The sequence below is a fragment of the Typopeltis vanoorti genome, chromosome 6, assembly GCF_054136105.1.
Source record: "Typopeltis vanoorti isolate ZY-2024b chromosome 6, IOZ_Tvanoo_1.0, whole genome shotgun sequence".
Lineage (NCBI taxonomy): Eukaryota > Metazoa > Arthropoda > Arachnida > Uropygi > Thelyphonidae > Typopeltis > Typopeltis vanoorti.
In genome coordinates this window covers 61,152,719-61,170,109 of record NC_143554.1, presented here as the reverse complement: position 1 = coordinate 61,170,109, position 17,391 = coordinate 61,152,719, and the positions used below count along the sequence as shown (strand labels likewise).

The following is a 17,391-nucleotide window of genomic DNA, read 5'->3' as shown; positions in this document are numbered from 1 at the left end:
TAATGTTAGTGTTTAAGAATTAACGCCATGTGTTTTTAGTTAATAAAAATGATGGAATCAAAAGTATGCATCTCTCCTAGCATTTGGTTTTAAAAAAGCTACATGTGATTCTTTTTTCCTTTTTGATATTTATTGCTGTTTATGAGCTCTTAAATAGTCTTTGTTAGAGTGGTAAATAAAATTGTTTGGCTATTCTTCTGCTGATCAGATAGCCATGCTGCACTTAATATGATTAGTATAATTATGATTCATACCAAGTGCAGCATGGCAGTCTTGAAAAGAAAGAATCTGTCTTTCTTTTCCAGAGTTAACTTGGTATTATACAGAGATTTTGCTGTAGGCTTTTCTTCCCTCCCAGTAAAAGATTATTTAGAACATAATTAATACAGTACTATTGGTAGTGATTCAACCTGAAAAGCAATAGGAAATCAAGTGCAGAATATTATTCTCTATTTAAAGTAATTTATAATTTTGAATTTGTTATAATTCTACATCCTGTAGGGGAAAGGCTTTCTTCTTTATTATGTAGTTAATATTAATCATCTCTCAAATTTGAGAAAAGCATTTTTTTCCTTCTAAATTAGGTTATTGTTTTCCTAACAATGATTGCTATTTAACACTAAATGAATGCACGATGTTAGTAGTTATTTATCTAGGTCATTTGTGCCCAACCTGTGGGGTGTCAACTTCTTTTATTTGTCCTTCAAAGGCATAAACAGCACCATATTTCTGAAATAGATAATACCAAAAATTCTACATACAAGAAAAATGTACCTTAGTCATTTTTGAAAACAATGAATATCTTGTGGAATTTCATAGTTCACTTAATAATGATGATATACCCTTCAGGTGGAATGACCCCTGTTGAATTCCTTGTAGGAAGTAAATAATCTTTTATAAGAGCTTTTCATCCTGAAATGAGTTATTTTTCCTTCTGGAAATTTGGATTTTTCATCCTGTAAGACAAACAAACCAAACTAGCCAGTGAATACATGCAATTTGCAGAAATACTGACAGATAAGATTAGTCTCTGTCAGTAGTCTCTCTACTATTTTTAGGTTTCTACGAAGCCAAGTTACTTTGTCATGATGGGTCTCTTGAGTGCAAATTGGTGAGAAAGATGACATGAGAGTATTTGTGTTGTGAATTTTAATTTTTCCAAATTATATTAAAATTAAATCGAGAAAACATCTAACAGATGAATATCTTAAAAGTGTTTTATGAATTTCTGTAACAGGTTTGCTGCAAGATTTGGAGAAAAGGTACAGTTGTCATTAGCGTCTTTTCATTTTATTTTATTTTTTTTATATTGATCCCATACACTAGGTTGAAGGATGTATAAGCACACCAGTGGCATGTTTGGAGTATTTAGTACAGTAATCCCTCGATTAGTGTGTCATTTTTTTTTTTCCGATACCCAAATTCGATTAGTGTGCCTACATACATTTTAAAAATTTTCTATCTATACATTTTTATGGCTAACTATTTTAAAAAATCACTCACCAGAATGAAATAATTTAGTTACTGATTTAAAACATTTTACAAAGTTATTTTTAATGGCATACTACACTACTTCCATGTATACTATGTTCCAAATTTTTAATGCCAAATACAACTTCTCTCATACAACCTATAGACCAGGGGATTATTGCAGCATTTAAGGCATACTACCTGAGAAGAACATTTAAACAGGCAATAGAAGCAACATCTGGTGAGAATTCTATGACACCAGTAGAATTCTGGAAGAAATTTAATGTTAAATCTGCTATTGAAAATATTCATCAATCTTGGAATGAAATTACTGCTAGCAACATGCAAGCTGTTTGGAAGCACGTTGTGCAAAAGATTTTGGAAGCTTTTGGAATGAAATGGATAATGTTGTTGAGGAAATTGCCAATATCGGGTGCGAACTGGGTTTTGATGAGATTGACAATGATAACTAACGTCCAAGAGTTAATTAAATCTTATTCTGAAGAATTGAGTGATTCTGACCTGCTAAATTTAGATGCACAGCGGGAAGATCCCGAAGAATATGAAGAAAATTTAACCACTGATAATCAGCCAAAAGAGATTTCACAGAAACAATTTGAAAATATTTTTCATACAATCGAAGTTTTTAAGCAGCAGTGCTTAGAGGCTGACCCTGATGAAGAGAGAAGCAGTAAAATTTGCAGAAGAGTAGAAGAGGCAATAGGGCCATACTGTCGGTTGTATGAAAAAAATAAACAAAATTTCCACCAAACTATGTTAGCTCAATTCTTTGTTAAGAAGTAGAATAATAAATTTTATATTCTGAATATGTTTTATTGTCTTTCAGCTTCATGGTTTTCCTTTAACTAGGCCCTGAGACATACCTTAATTCTTTTATAGAAAAAATTAAGGTTCAAAAAAGAAATTTGAGGAATGAATTATACTTTTATCCATAGGTTATTATATTAGATTAGTGCATTTTCGATTAATGCACCTAATTAGCGCATTAATCAAGGCATTGCTGTATGTTTCCTAATGTTTTAATTTATGAAGAATAACAACCAGATTGAAAATATATTCTTCAGTTGGATATTTAGATCTTTTTTTAATTCTGGTTTCAAAGGTCACCAATTCACAATAAGCTGTAGAGATGATTGTTGATATCTTGTTCAGTTTCATGAGTAGAAGCTTGTATTCAAATCTTGTCAATGATACACTAGAAATTCAAACAAATAGACTACTAATTTGGCATAGGCATGTAATATGTACTTATTACATACAGTTAATGGCTTTTGATTCTTGAATTTGCTTGTCTTGAATGATTTGGCTTTATAACAATATATTTTTTTGAAATTAGTTTCTTGACTTTTAGTAATAACTTATAATTCATATTGACTTAGCTATGATGCAGTTTCTCTTAATCAGAAAAGCTTATTCTAATTTACTCTATATAAAAAAGTGGTTGGAAACCTGGACTGCATTACCTGTATATGCTTTTTATCTGGATTGGAGTTCAAGGGGATGCTTTAGTCATTCTTTTCTACAAGGATTTTTAAAATTTCCTTTTATATAAGTATTAGTTGAATTGGAAGGGTCAAAGAAAGTAAGGGAAGGGGTAGGAGATTAAGGCATTCATCAACACATAAAAAGGTATAGAAAAAACTGGTGTGTGGGACAGATTCTTCTAGGAGAAAGAGGAGGAGGATTGAAATTGGGAGGAATGTGTTCTTTGGATATTGAAAAGTAGAATATTTCAATATGTTCTGCTTTTATTAAACTGTTATTTAATCATGTCTATAACTTATAGATGGGTATATTATTTAGAATTTTATTATGGCAGCAATGCTATAACAAATTTCCAATATTAATAATTAAGCTATAAAAAGGCAATAATGAGTTCCTCAACAGTTTATTTTGCTTGGATGTCTTTGATTTCCACGTTGAGGAACTCATTGTTGTCTTTTTATAGCTTAATTATTAATATTGGAAATTTATTATAGCATTGCTTCCATAATAAAATTCTAAGTAATATACCCATCTATAAGTTATAGACATGATTAAAAACAGTTTGATTGCATTCATGTGGAGAATAATTTCATTCTTGTTAGTGTTTAAATCTTACTATACATTTATGGAATTAGAAATATTTAAACTAGATGTATGGACAGAGTTCTAATATGAATTTGGGGGGAAAGGCCAAGGGAAGAAAATATACAAACATTACTTCTAGTGGTACCAGGATTGGTTATTTATTAGTGTTATATTTTGTAATAGCCAGCAAGCAGTGGTAGATGAATTACATTATCTAGTATGTCACTGCCACCCTGCTTATTGTGGGTAGGATTCACATGAAAATTTTTAATTGCTCTGGAAATAAAATGTTCTTTGGCCAGAAATAACATTTGATTCCCATCATGACGAAAGAAATCTTTATATAATGACATTGTGTGTGTGTATGTGTGTTGATGGTGGTTTCTGTCGTACATAGATAGCAGATAGTGCTGTTCTCTAAATGGAGGATAAAGTAATGCAGACAGTGCTTGTGTGAAGTGGATTATCTTCCTGCAGTGAGTCTTTGGAGATGACTAATAATAATCAAGGCCTGAAATATTTTGTTAGCTCATTTTTTCACTTGCCACCACTTTACAACAAACTGATTTTATTTATATATATATAGATAGATAGATAGATGAATTACATCGTTTAGTATGTCACTGCCACCCTGCTTATTGTGGGTAGGATTCACATGAAAATTTTTAATTGCTCTGGAAATAAAATGTTCTTTGGCTAGAAATAACATTTGATTCCCATCATGACGAAAGAAATCTTTATATGGGTTTTCTAGTTGAGGTGAATTAGCTGGTCTCATGTGGAAGTAGTATATATATATATATACTACTTCCACATGAGTAGTATATATATATAATCAGTTCGCTGTGAAGTGGTAGTAAGTGAAAAAAGCAACCAGAACACATTTAGGTTGCATTTTTAGGGAATGAATATAAACAAAATATTTAGGTAATTAAAAAAAAAAAAAAAAAAACCTGCAATACTTTGCAAATTTTTGTGTCCACTATTAAAATGGTTCAAATTCTACACATTCCATCAGCTGTTACAAAATGAGGTAGTTAACTGTTAGCTTATTTTGCGGTATGCATGAGAAATGCTATTCCTTTTGCATATGGGATATGCAAATATGACAAAATCGGTGATAATCGACACAAACAGGGTTCAATATAGCGCCAATAGCTTCAGTAAGATAAAAATACAAAAAAAACTGTTCGCCATAAACATGCCATAGAATCAGTATAATATAAATAAAACTAATGATTAAACTGAAGATTTTTTACTCATCAGTTACAAGAATACAATACAAGAATTCTCACTTGTCAACAATGAACAGTCAATCACATTTTTCAAGTCCTTATGTTTTAACAACAGAATTATCACAAAAAAAAAAAAATGTATACAGAAAATTTATGGACTGCAGCAATACCCATTTAACATTGTTATCAAAAGAAAGATTAAAAAACCATGATTACTGCTGACCTGCTGCCACCATAATAAAGATAAAATAGCTTTATAGCTGTCTTTTGGTATAAAGGCAATGAAAATATAACTAGGCGGTATGAGAACATATTAGAACTCTGTTTGCATTTTGCTTTCTTGTTATCTTTATCATTTTAAAAAGAGCTTGATAATGGACAGACTTTGTTTTTAGTGTACTGGTGGGAAGAATTTTTTTAAAATTGATTTATTGCGTCATCTATTATTATAATAAAGGTTGAAGAATTTTCTTATTGTGTATATACAATTTGAAATTGTTGAAGGTTGAATTTTAAATTTTCCTTATTTCCATTATGTTCATGAGAATCACTGTGACATCATGTTTGTGACTATGTTACTTAAAGAACTCTTTCGAGTGGTGGCACCTTTGTAAATATTGTACAAGTGAATCAAAAGTTATAGTGCCTTTTAACACAGCCATCCATTTTTGACTTACGTGCTTGAAACATAAATGGATATTTTGACTAATTTTGTCATTACAAATGGTCTATTTGAAACACCGACAAAATATTTCATAGGAATCTGAAATGTGTAAACAAGATTATGGTTTGGGTTACCAAGGGGTATGCGGATATCCATGTATTTAGAAGTACTCTGTAAGAATATGTTGAGAGTGAAAAGGATTATGTGAAATTCTAGTAGATGAATAGGCGTAGTCAATCTGTTAGGCTATCTTTGATTCCGTGCTAAGGTAGACTGGCCTTACAAGATTTTGAATAATAAATATATATATCCTTTTAGTGTTACAGAGTGATCAGCATTCATTTTACAAATTCCACAAATTATGGACTCTACAACCGTGTTATAAATAATTATTTTAATTTCCGGATGATGATGATGACGTCAAAATCTGGTAAATTACATTTCTAAATTACATTTCACATAGTATGCTGAAAAATGATTTGATCAATAGTTATTCTACTGGCCTGACCACTAGTGAAAATAAAATTACAATGAAATGAATAAACAAATAAAAAAGAAAAATAAAAGTTTAGTCATCACTTGGCACGAAGATACCGTTAAAAAATTAATTCTGCACTACACTCGTTCCCCGAGAATTTACGGTCTACCAAAAATTCACAAACAAAACACACCACTCTGGCCGTAAGATAAGATAAGAGATTCTTGAAATCTCTTATCTGTTAAGTGCCAAATATACTGTTGATGTTCTTGGAGTCTCTTCCTTAACCTCTTTGAACTTAAAGGCCTGAGAAACTTATTTGGATTTGTATAAATCTAGTTAATACAATGATGGACAGTTAACCTCCCTACCGGCAAGGTGGATGAAATAGTGAAACCAAATTGCACTTCTTTTCCATGTTATTCAACGGGTGTTACAGAATCGTATCCAGATTTAATTGGACGTCGTGACCGGTTGAGGGGAAAATCCTATATCTGGTTTGTCTGTTTTACAGGAGGAAAACTCTTCACCATATAGAACCAACTGCATGAGTTAGAACATATGATACTGCTTTTGTCAATTTTCATGAATTTTGTGAATAAATATTGAATGAATGTTTTTTTGAGTAATACAAAAAAGTCCTGGATTGTTATTAATGAGTGCACTTTTAGTTAAATTTTATGGCTTAAGTGCATTTGCATTACATACCAATATGCATGACATAACAAATTCCTTGCCTTGAAATCATGTCATATATTGATAACTGGGATTTTAGCACATTTTCCAGTAAGCAAAAGGGGTATGGAGTAATGTTTCAGAAAGAGTTTCTGTAGTTACAGAAGTGAAAAATTGGGATTTTAGCACTTTTTCATATTTTCTATTATTTAAATTGCAAAAAATTGGAATGGTCTTCAGAAACAGAGTGCGTTCTCATTAACCAGTCATTTAAGCACCATATTGGTCATGATGTGTTTACATTCTATTAAACATGGATGCAAACCATCCATTGAAATAATATTTGGATATCATTGAAATGAATACAAAGCATAAATCTCTTGATATGTCACATCTTCTGTATGGTTATTTGGGTTAAACATGGATTGTTTATATATAAAATATAAACACTCAGGCAAGTAAAATAATAAAGATATAAAAAGAAAAAAAAACTTCTTTTTTTTTTTTTTGGTCACAAAACATTTTAAGAAGAGTGCTGTGTTCACAAGTTTTAGAAGTTGGAATCTGAACTGTATATAGATGTTAACCAGTGCGGTTATCATGTTTTTACATGTTCAGAGGAAACTGAGAGAATGACAGAGGCCAGATCAGTGGGCATCACCCACCAAAATATAATACCTATTCAAAAGGCTAGATGATTATGAGAAAGAGATTAGAGTGAGTTTGTGTGAGAGAGAGGGAATTCATGCATGAAGTAGGCTACCATCCTCTTTATAGCACCAAGCATTTCTGCTGAGGATTGTAATGCACCATCCTAAATGTGTGAACAGCATTCTAATGTTGGGTGAATTTGTAATTTATATAGCTTCAGGAGTTGAACAGATGAATAGTACTGTTTGCAAATCTCCTCCCACTATTTCACAAACTATATTCAGTATGCCTCCTCTAAAATTTCAACAGAAGGATATCAGAAAAATATTAAGTAACCTCAATACCATTGTCTCCTGGTCCTTGAAGGTATTCCTCTAGTGCTATTAAATGCTTACCTCAGAACTTACATCCATGTTGTACTGTCTCTTCAAGCTGTCACACTCATCTAGTATCAAAGCAAACATTTATCCAGTTGGTTCCCAAAAAAAAGGAAATAAAAGTCAACCATCAAACTATGGTTCTAACTTCAGTACTCTTAAAAATAATCGAAAAAGTCATCAACAGCCATCAACTTCACTACTTGGAAACTCACCTATTACTTGTTGATCACCAATGTCATTCCTTAGCAGATCTCATAGCCAACCTCACTCACTTTTGGAAGCAAGCCTTGGGAACATTTCGAGAAACACAAGTGGTGGCATTTGATCAATTCTGACATTGTATCCTTCTTAGCAAGCTACCATCTTATGATATTCCTCCTTCCCTTTGTGAATGAATTGCTAGCTTCCTCAATCATTCATTGTGGGTCATCGTGGATGGTTTTCTTTCATCAGATTTTTCAGTGGATGTACCAAGGGTTCTTGTGCTTTTGCCCACACTCTTCCTCCTATACATCAATGATTTCCCTTTTTCTGGCATCTAATCCTGTTCACAGCATTGCTAATGACTCTACACTTTCATTTTCATAACCTTGTATCAGGTAATTCACACTTCAAGATTTTCTGATGCATTAAACACTCTCCCTGCCATTCTCAAGTCAGGTGACGATAAATAACCTGGTGAATATTAATGCAATCCTATCTTGTTTTCCAGGTGATACCATGCTTTACTTTTCCTCATTTTGGATAATATCCTACCAACCAGGATCAATTCTTCTTGGGTGGACTTTTGCATCTGGTCTGTCCTGGTACAAGCATATCAGGTCTGTAGCCTTGGTATTCTTGTTCATTCTAAACAGTACTTTCTCTCTCGCTCACCTTCTGACATTATAAGGCTCAAATCTCCCTGACCTTAAAATATGGTTCCCACATTTGAGGTGGTGCACTTAGGACTTCCCTCAGAACACCTGATTGTATTTGGATGAGAGCAATCGGCTTAATTGATGAATCCCCCTCCTTCTGTCACTGGCTCTTTCTAGTCACTTTCCCATAATTGCTTTTTTAATTCATTGTCTTTTCTGTAGGTATTTCCTTTTTAATTCATTGTGTTTTCGTAGGTATTTCCTTGGGCACAGCTCCATCGAACTAGCCATACCATTTCTTTAGTGTCTTCTAATCCCATATGAACACGAGCAGCTACTGGTCAACACCCTCAAACATTGCAGCTCCAAACTCATCGAACCAATTTCTCGTCTGCTTCCTTCATTCACTATTCCCCTCCCCTCATTCTTTGGAACAGTCTTCTTCATACAATTTTTCTTGACCATTAATTCCCAAGTTGTCAAGAAACACATAATTAATTCTTCTTTAAACCACTTGACCACACACACACACAGCACTCATGTCATGGGGCTTTTCCAGAGGCCAGCCATAGAAGGGAAGAGAAGAAATTTGTTTTGTAGGTTTGACATTGAACTGTGAATGCTCAAAGAATGATAATGATAGGGGGACATTTCAGTGGATTTCGCAGCAGTGGGAGAATTCTTACCAGTTCTGATGAACTTGGCTGTAAGAAATGCAAGTAATGGAAACAATGTCTGTGTGAAAGTGAGTAAAATTTATTCATCAATCTTACTACTGTTTCTGTAAAGAATCTAGTAATTTTAAGGAGCTCTTAAGAGTTGTCACCCCCCCCCCCCAAGATACTAGAGCAATATTCATAGCCAGATGGATTTGTATAGAGTTAGAAAAACTGGTTGGAAATCAAGAAATGTCTAGACTGAAAGAGGTAGACTACTTTTTTGGATACAGAGCAGGCACTATTTATAATATATTTTGTGCCAAGAGAGATTTATGGTTAGAGTAATTATATGGAGATAAATCTCATTCTGAATAGAGATTTTAGATTCATCAAAAAGTAAGACTGGAATGAAAGCTTTTTATAGGAAATTAAATAGTTGCATTTTGCTAACAATGAAATTGACAAGGTTATCAAACTCCTTTGGATGTTTTGGAGATTAGAATTTATGGTGGTAGAGGTTAGGGTTCTGGATTGATGACCAGCTGAGTAGATTTTTTATATACAGAAGAATGGGCAAAAAATAACATTGTGGGATTCCAGCATTAGTTAAAAGATAAGAAACTGGCAAGATGATAGACCATATGTTGGGAGCTTACTTAATAAGCAGTATAGGAAGATGGAATTTTACATGAAAGCTCTTAATAGTATACTCGATTCTTCTCACGTATGACCTTGACACACCCTTGGGAGAACTAAGGCTTAGATAGAGGACAGGAATTTAAGGTGGTTCCCATACTAATAAGAATTGTTTTTGCAATACATAAGTTTGAGTCAGGAAGCTGGAAATAGTTATTCAACCAAGGAAATGAGATCTAGAAGTTGTGATGGTCATCCCATTTGGCTTTCTTATAATGTCATAGAATGCATGAATGTGGATAGATATGTATACATTATTTCATAGGTCTGAATTGCCTAGAGAACAGGAAACATTCACAATGTACTTAAATGAGTTATTAATAAGAAAGGGAACTAAGGCATTTGGAGTTGTTTGGTATTCTGGTAGGCAAATGAAAAATTTGTAAGGTTTTTAGTGTAGCAGATGTCTCAGTCTCTATCACCATGATCTATGCAGATGGAAGAGGAGAGCCTGATGTTATTGTGAGCATAGAACTCTTCGAGGAAGATGACTCCACTGTTAGGAAGTTAGAGAAAAAAATTGACATTTAAGGAAAGAAAAAATCAAATGTTCAGAATGGCTGGTGGCATTAGGAGAATTGTAGAGACAGCAAATGAATTTTACAGAATGGGATGGAGATTGATTTTTATTCGTAGGAGCTCACAGTTGGGAGATTCTAGGCTGAATACTTTTAACATGGTATATTAGAGCAAATAGAAACACTTAGAAAAAGCCATGAGTATCCTGAGCATTTCAAAAAAGATGACCTGTTTTAATATCAGCCATAGCAGGCACCTACACGTAGCATATAATCAAATATGCCATAATAGCAGCAAAGCCAAGCAATGACAGAGTGCTCTGTGTCTAGTGCAAAGAGATTATATGAAGCACTGAAATGCAGTATTACATAAATCTCACCTTTAGATGAAAGGATCGATGAAAGGTGCATAATTGGGAAAGCTGAGACGAGTAGTACCGAAGGTTTGAGTTTTTGTCAGGAAAAGTAAGGTTTTGCAGATTGGAGATGAAAATGAAGATCATTAAGAGACCACGTTGATCTAGAATGTTGTGCGATTTTTATGGGCCACATATGTTCTTTTCTATGCAGTGTTTGATTTCAGGTATCCATGTAAGCTATTAATGCACTTCATTTGTACACTAGTATTTTTAGTGTTATTACCATTAGTATTATTACTGATGATCCATGCTCTGTCTCCATTTTGAGGTGTTTTTCTCTCAGTTGTTATCATTGATTTTCTCACTGCATGGGAAGGTCTAGCTATGCTTGTACATGTGACAGAGAGAGACAGAAAGTGCCTTTGGACTTATTATTCATTGCCATTATGAACATGGATCTGCTCATTGATGTATCACAGGCTTCTTTTACCAAATTCAGGAAGTTTGTTCATCTTTCTGTATGTTCATGGATATAAAGTAACCACCTGATAGTGTTCCTGAGGTCACAGATTACATTTTTCAGAAACCTAGCATTATGTGTTTAATTGGCCTTGGGTCTATTTTTAAGGAAGTTTGGGGTGATCTCTCTGCTTTTTTTTTTTTTTTTTTTTTTTTTTTTTTTTTTTTTTTTTTTGCCTCAGCCATGTCATAAACCGATGAGGTAGTGAGGCTGCAAAGCTTATTGGTGTTTTTATTGGTGGTATATTGTCATTGAGACTACCAGGCACTTTTTTTTGTGTGTAAAAATACAGATGAATTCATTTTTATGCATGCAAACAAGTTTTTAATCGCAATGAAATGAAACTGTATACAAGGATGGTTCCATAAGTTTCTGCCCTGACTAATTTTTAGAGGTGATAGAAAGAAAACAACTGTGTCACTTTTCAACATCATCTCCCTTTACTTCAACACACTTTTCACATCTTTGAACTAACATTTCTATGCCCTTGAAAAAGTCTATTTTTGTCTGCAAAAATGGCCTAAACCCGCATCTTTCACATTATTGAAAATATCTGAAAATATCTTCCTCGAAGGGCTTTCTTCAGTTTTGAGAAGAGGTAGTAGTCACTGGGTGCTAGATCTGAGCTGTAGGATGGGTGTTCAATCTCCTGAAAGCCACAGTCCTTTACTGCAGCCTTCACAACAATAGCCATATGGACAGGAGCATTGTCACAAAGCAGGCAAACACCATAACTCAGCATTCCTCATATCTTCTCCTTTATGGCATCGTGCAGTTTGTGCAGGAGTGAAGCATAATATTCTGCATTTCAAGTGATATTCCTTTCCTTGAAGTCAATCAAGAGAATTCTCCATCAATCCCAAAAGATTGTTGCCATGTTCTTGGTGGACTTGAGTGACTTTGGCTTTTCTTGGCGATGCTTCGCCTGGTTTGTGTCACTCCATGGATTCCCTTTTGGAAAGAGGATCATAATAAAGGACCATGGTTTCATCTCCTGTGACAATGGATTCCAGCACTTCTCTCTCTCTCTCTCTGATTCCCTTGGCAAAGTTCTAAAAACTTGCGGGAACAGGTCACACAGTACTAATTCTGAATTGAAAGAAGGCAGGACACCTACCTTGCACTGACCTTCATCGTGGGAAGGTTCTCAGGAATAATGCGAAAGACAGTTGTTATAGAAATCCCCAACCTTGCTGAGATTAGTTTGGGCTTCAGCTGTCTGTCATTAAGCAGTTCCTCAACAAGAGAGAGAAAGACATTTTCCTCAGTCATCACTTCCCAGGCCAACCATCACAAGGATCATCTTCGACTCTCTCTCTCTCTCTGTCTCTTCCTGGGTAAAACTGTTTAGCCTACTCCTTCATGGTGGAATATGAAGAAGAAGCTTTCCCATAAACACCATCCAATTACTGTTTGATGGCACTTGGAGAAAGACTTTCTTTGGTGAAAAACTTTATCACAGTATTGTACTCAATTTTTAATGCTACAGCCACTTAGCATGCCATGCGTTAGTGAAATGAGCACCTCCTACTGAATGACGTGGGTAAAGAGTCGAAACTAGTACACTAAGTTACCCATAGATGGTATTGTCACGCATGCCATTTTAAAATTGGTGCAAATTTTGTATGTTAGGCTGAAAACTTTTTGAACCTACCTCATAGTTTTCCTAATTCTGTAATCAGTTTCCATATTTGATTTGCTATCATTCCCCCAAAAAATTGTGCCTAAATAGCTGATATGTTTTACTTGTTCTTTAGGTTCTCCATTCAGAATGCAGTGCTGATGTTTTCAGTGTTTCTGCCTATTTTCATTGTCTTTATCTTTTTATTGCTGATTTTCATACCAAATTTATTATACCAGTTATTCAATTTAGTCACGGAATCCTGCAAACCTGAACTTGATTTATTTAGAAGTATAACATCATATGCATAAAGTAAAGAGCTGAGATTAACATATCCAATTTTGATGTCAAGTTTAATGCCACTTTCCTTCATAATGCAAATCTATATAGAGGATGAATAACAGTGCAGATAATGTACACTCTGACCTCACTGATTTAACATCAGACCATCTTCTTGTACCTCCTTCATTTCTAACTGCTGACTTACAAGTCAAATATAGACTGAGTATTTACACCATATATAACTGCATCATTTTGAACAGCTTTTCTCTTGGCACCATGTCATTATGCCTTTTCCAGATCTACAAAACTTAAATGCAGACCCTTCTTATAATCCAATGACTTCTCAGCTGTTTGCTTTAAAGTGAAAATTTGACACTGACAACCTTTATTTGTCCTGCTACCAGCTTGCTTTTCTGTAAGCTTCTCTTCTGCACTTTTTCTTATCTTTCTTTCCAGCATATTTGCATAAATTTTAGCAGGAACACTCAGTAACGTTCTGTAATTCTTGTATTGAGTTTTGTTTCCCTTTTTATGGATGGGTAGTATGTGAGAGCTCCACTCCACTCATCTGGAATTCAACCATATGATCAGGCCTTCTGGTGAATTATGCAGTGATTGGTGAATCATCTGCAAATAAATATCATCTGCCTTTCCATTTTCAGGTTTTTCGATGACTTTTTCTCTATCAACTATTAATATGTATTCCTGTTGAGTACTTTCTACTATCATGCAGTCACTGCTTGTTTCATTTAGCACTCTTTCCAAGTAATTATTCCAGACATCTAGAATATCTTTCTTAAAAACAATTGGCATCTTGTGCCCATTTTGGTTGGGTGCTGCTATGGCTTATGCTACCCGTGCTATAAATCCACGTCAGTTTGACTGTACGATTACATTTTTATTGATGTATGAAAGTTTTAAGAGTGTAATAGCACATCAGTGCTCATCTTAATTGGTCTAATGCAATTAATTGTAGGATAACTTTGAATACTTTAATTTATCAGTTAATTGTAACCAAATCTGTGCAGAGTTGGGGACGATGTGTTTGCTTTAAGATATATTAGAAAATAATAATGAAGGAGAATGCTGCATTTGGTTGATATATTTCATTTACCCAAAGGTGTAAAATTTGGAAGAGGAGAACGAGGCTCACCTCCTTTGACTAGAATACTGTTTCCCATTGTAAATATGGGCAAAAAAAGTTATAAAATTATCAAAAAATATATATTAAGAACTTGTCTATATTATATATAAAAACTTGCCTACCACGTCAGTTCACACTTCACGCAGGCAAAACAGACTGAACTCAGAAAACAAAAACAGTAACTCATGACAAATGATAACATTCAATTGGTTTGGTTGATACAATAACCAATCACAGCCTCTATGTGCTATTGTCTCAGAGCTCACCTTCTGAGTAGCTTAAAAACTACTAGAATGCTAAGATCTGCTGCGGCATCTGTACATCTTTTCAAAGGACTCAAAGGTGTATGTATTTTGAACGCACACATGGACTATTAACGCGAATTTGATGCGATGTTTACTTGTCGAAAAGTGTTCTCTATTGTGTTTACTGTTAGGCATCACGTGAAGTCTGGAAACAACTTGGGAGTCTTTAATGAGAATAAATGCAAAAATATAATGTTGGTGATATTGCTATTCGGTGGAGAAGCACTGCATACCTAGGACACCTGGAATATTCGCCCCTGGTAAAAACAGTATCTAGATACTGTTTTTACTAACTGAGCTACAGAAGGTCTTTGAATTTTATATGCATTTGGTTAATTTGGAATATACATAGTTCTGTCAAACTATTATGACTATCCCCCCCCCCCTGCAGGGGAAGAACATTCAGCTGTTCTTCCCTTGTAGATAACATTTATATCCTAGTGAAAGCCAGTATACATGATACTGAGGGTTCTGGTCAACTGCAATCTGGTGAACTTGTCAAAGTCATAATTGTAAGGGATTGATTGAAGCATAGCAGCAGCCAGAAAACAGCCAGCATTATAGGCAGAACTGCAGTTGCCAAGCCAACAGTCTGTGCCCATGTCTCATTGATGTTGAATTCAGGTTGTTGTGTTTTGTGCAAGCCCACAGAATAAAAAAAACTGTAGAATGGCTGACCATAAAATTTAACTGGGGGATAAATGGCAGTGTTTCCCAGACCCCATTCCAATGTACTCACCTCTGTGTGGATCTCTGAAGTAGCACCTCTATTAGGTGCTATTTGGAGATCAAATCATCTACAACTGCTGCAGTTTGCATCTGAGAAATGTCATTGGAACATTGAAGACTGGATCTTGTTTCTAGCTATTCGACTTCGATGGTAGGTAGAGGATTAGTTCAAAACTTAGGGAAATGAATATCACCAATATCACAGCCATAGAAGTGGGCAGGATGCAGCAACATTAAGGTGTGGAGGATATATTCCTGTGGATCGTGTGGAGACCTGATACCCATAGACCGTACTATGAATGCTACAAAGTATCCATTGTTGCTGATATCAGTACACCTCTTCTTGATTCACTATGCTGCTATTGTGTGAGAGTATTTCACTGAATTGACCAGGGATGAATCCCATAGCACATATTTGGGATTACACAAATCAAGAGGTGTAGTATTTAAATACCATATATATCGGTGTATAAGACGAGACCTAAATTTTAGGCTATTTTTAGGTTTTAAGCTTATGTTGGTTGTATAAGACAGCCCCCAATTTCTTCTTTCTTGTATTAATGCAATGTTTGGTGCTGTTGTTATATTCGTTATTTTTTTTGCATAGCATAGATTTAGTATTTATGTAATTAAAAGTGATTAGCCCCAATTTTAATTATTAATTTTGCATTTTTTTTTAATTTTAAGATTATTAAAATTGTTATTGATTTAAAATCATGGAACCAGCAACAAAACGAAAGTATGAAGCTTGATTTAAAATAAGGGTAATTGAAATGGCAAAGCAAACTAATAACTGTGCTGCTGCAGGAAAGTTTTACATAACCAAGAAGATGGTAAGAGAATGGAGGCAGAAAGAAGATATTTTTAAAAAATTGCCAAAGAAAAGTGCGATGAGAACGGGGATCACCCGATGGCCTCAACTGGAAAATCAAGTTGCAGAATGGGTATTCGAACAAAAACAGAATGGTTATCTTGTTACGAGAAATATGATTAGAGCATATGCACTAAAATGGTCAAGATTGAATCCTGATGAAAGTATAGAATTTCAAGCTACTTCAGGATGGTGTAATCGTTTTATGAACAGACAAAATCTGGTAATACAACAAAAAAAAAAAAAAAACGAAAATTGCTCAAAGACTACCAGCAGATCTTGATGCAAACTTACCAGTTTCCATAAATTTATTATTCAGTTGAGACAAGAACATAAATTTCTGTTGTGAAATATTGGAAATATGGATGAAACTCCTATGAGCTTTGATATGATAAGCAATAAAACAGTGAAGTCTAAAGGTAGTAAGAGTGCTAGTTCGAAGTTCAGGTCATGAAAAAAGTTTACGGTTGTGTTGTCATGTTTGACTGATGGAACCAAGTTAAAACCAATGATCATCTACAAACATAAAACTAAGCCTAGGATAAAATTTCCTTCAGGTTTTTGTACATTTTCACGAAAATGGTGTGGAAATTATGGATAAATAACGTGTGCAACACGTGACCAGACTTAGTATTCACAGTTAAATGACTACGAAACGCATGTTTCTTAGTCATTTAACTGAATACTAAGTCTTCTATAAAAAAAAAAAAAAAAAAAAAACACAAAACTTGCTGTTATACCAGGTGGTTTAACTTCTATATTGCAACCACTAGACGTCTGCTTGAACAAACCATTTAAAGATCACATGCGAGAAGAGTGGAATAATTGGATGTTGACTGATGAAAAATCATTTACAAACGGTAGATCTATGCATGCTGCATCACTTGATATGTTGTGCAATTTTGTGATCAAAGCATGGAATAAAGTAAAAGTAGAGACTGTAAGAAAATCATTTAAAAAGTGTGGCATCTCTAATCTTATGAATGGTGCAGAATATGATATGTTATGGGACACTGATGATGATGATGAAAACGAAATAAATTCACCGGATTCGAACTGGGATCCATATGACGATCATTTGAACAATGCATCTGAAGAACTATTTTTAACAGATGATGAAGAAAATTAACATGAAAATTGAGGTTAATAATTTTTTTTAAAAAACTTACATCTATTGTAATAT

At 34.2% G+C, this 17,391-nt stretch overlaps 1 protein-coding gene across 1 annotated transcript in view; it reads left to right on the top strand.

Moving 5' to 3' along the window:
* The window catches only part of LOC150105489 (uncharacterized), a 134,818-nt gene that overhangs the window by 74,326 nt on the left and 43,101 nt on the right, over positions 1-17,391 (top strand). The window lies entirely within an intron of this gene.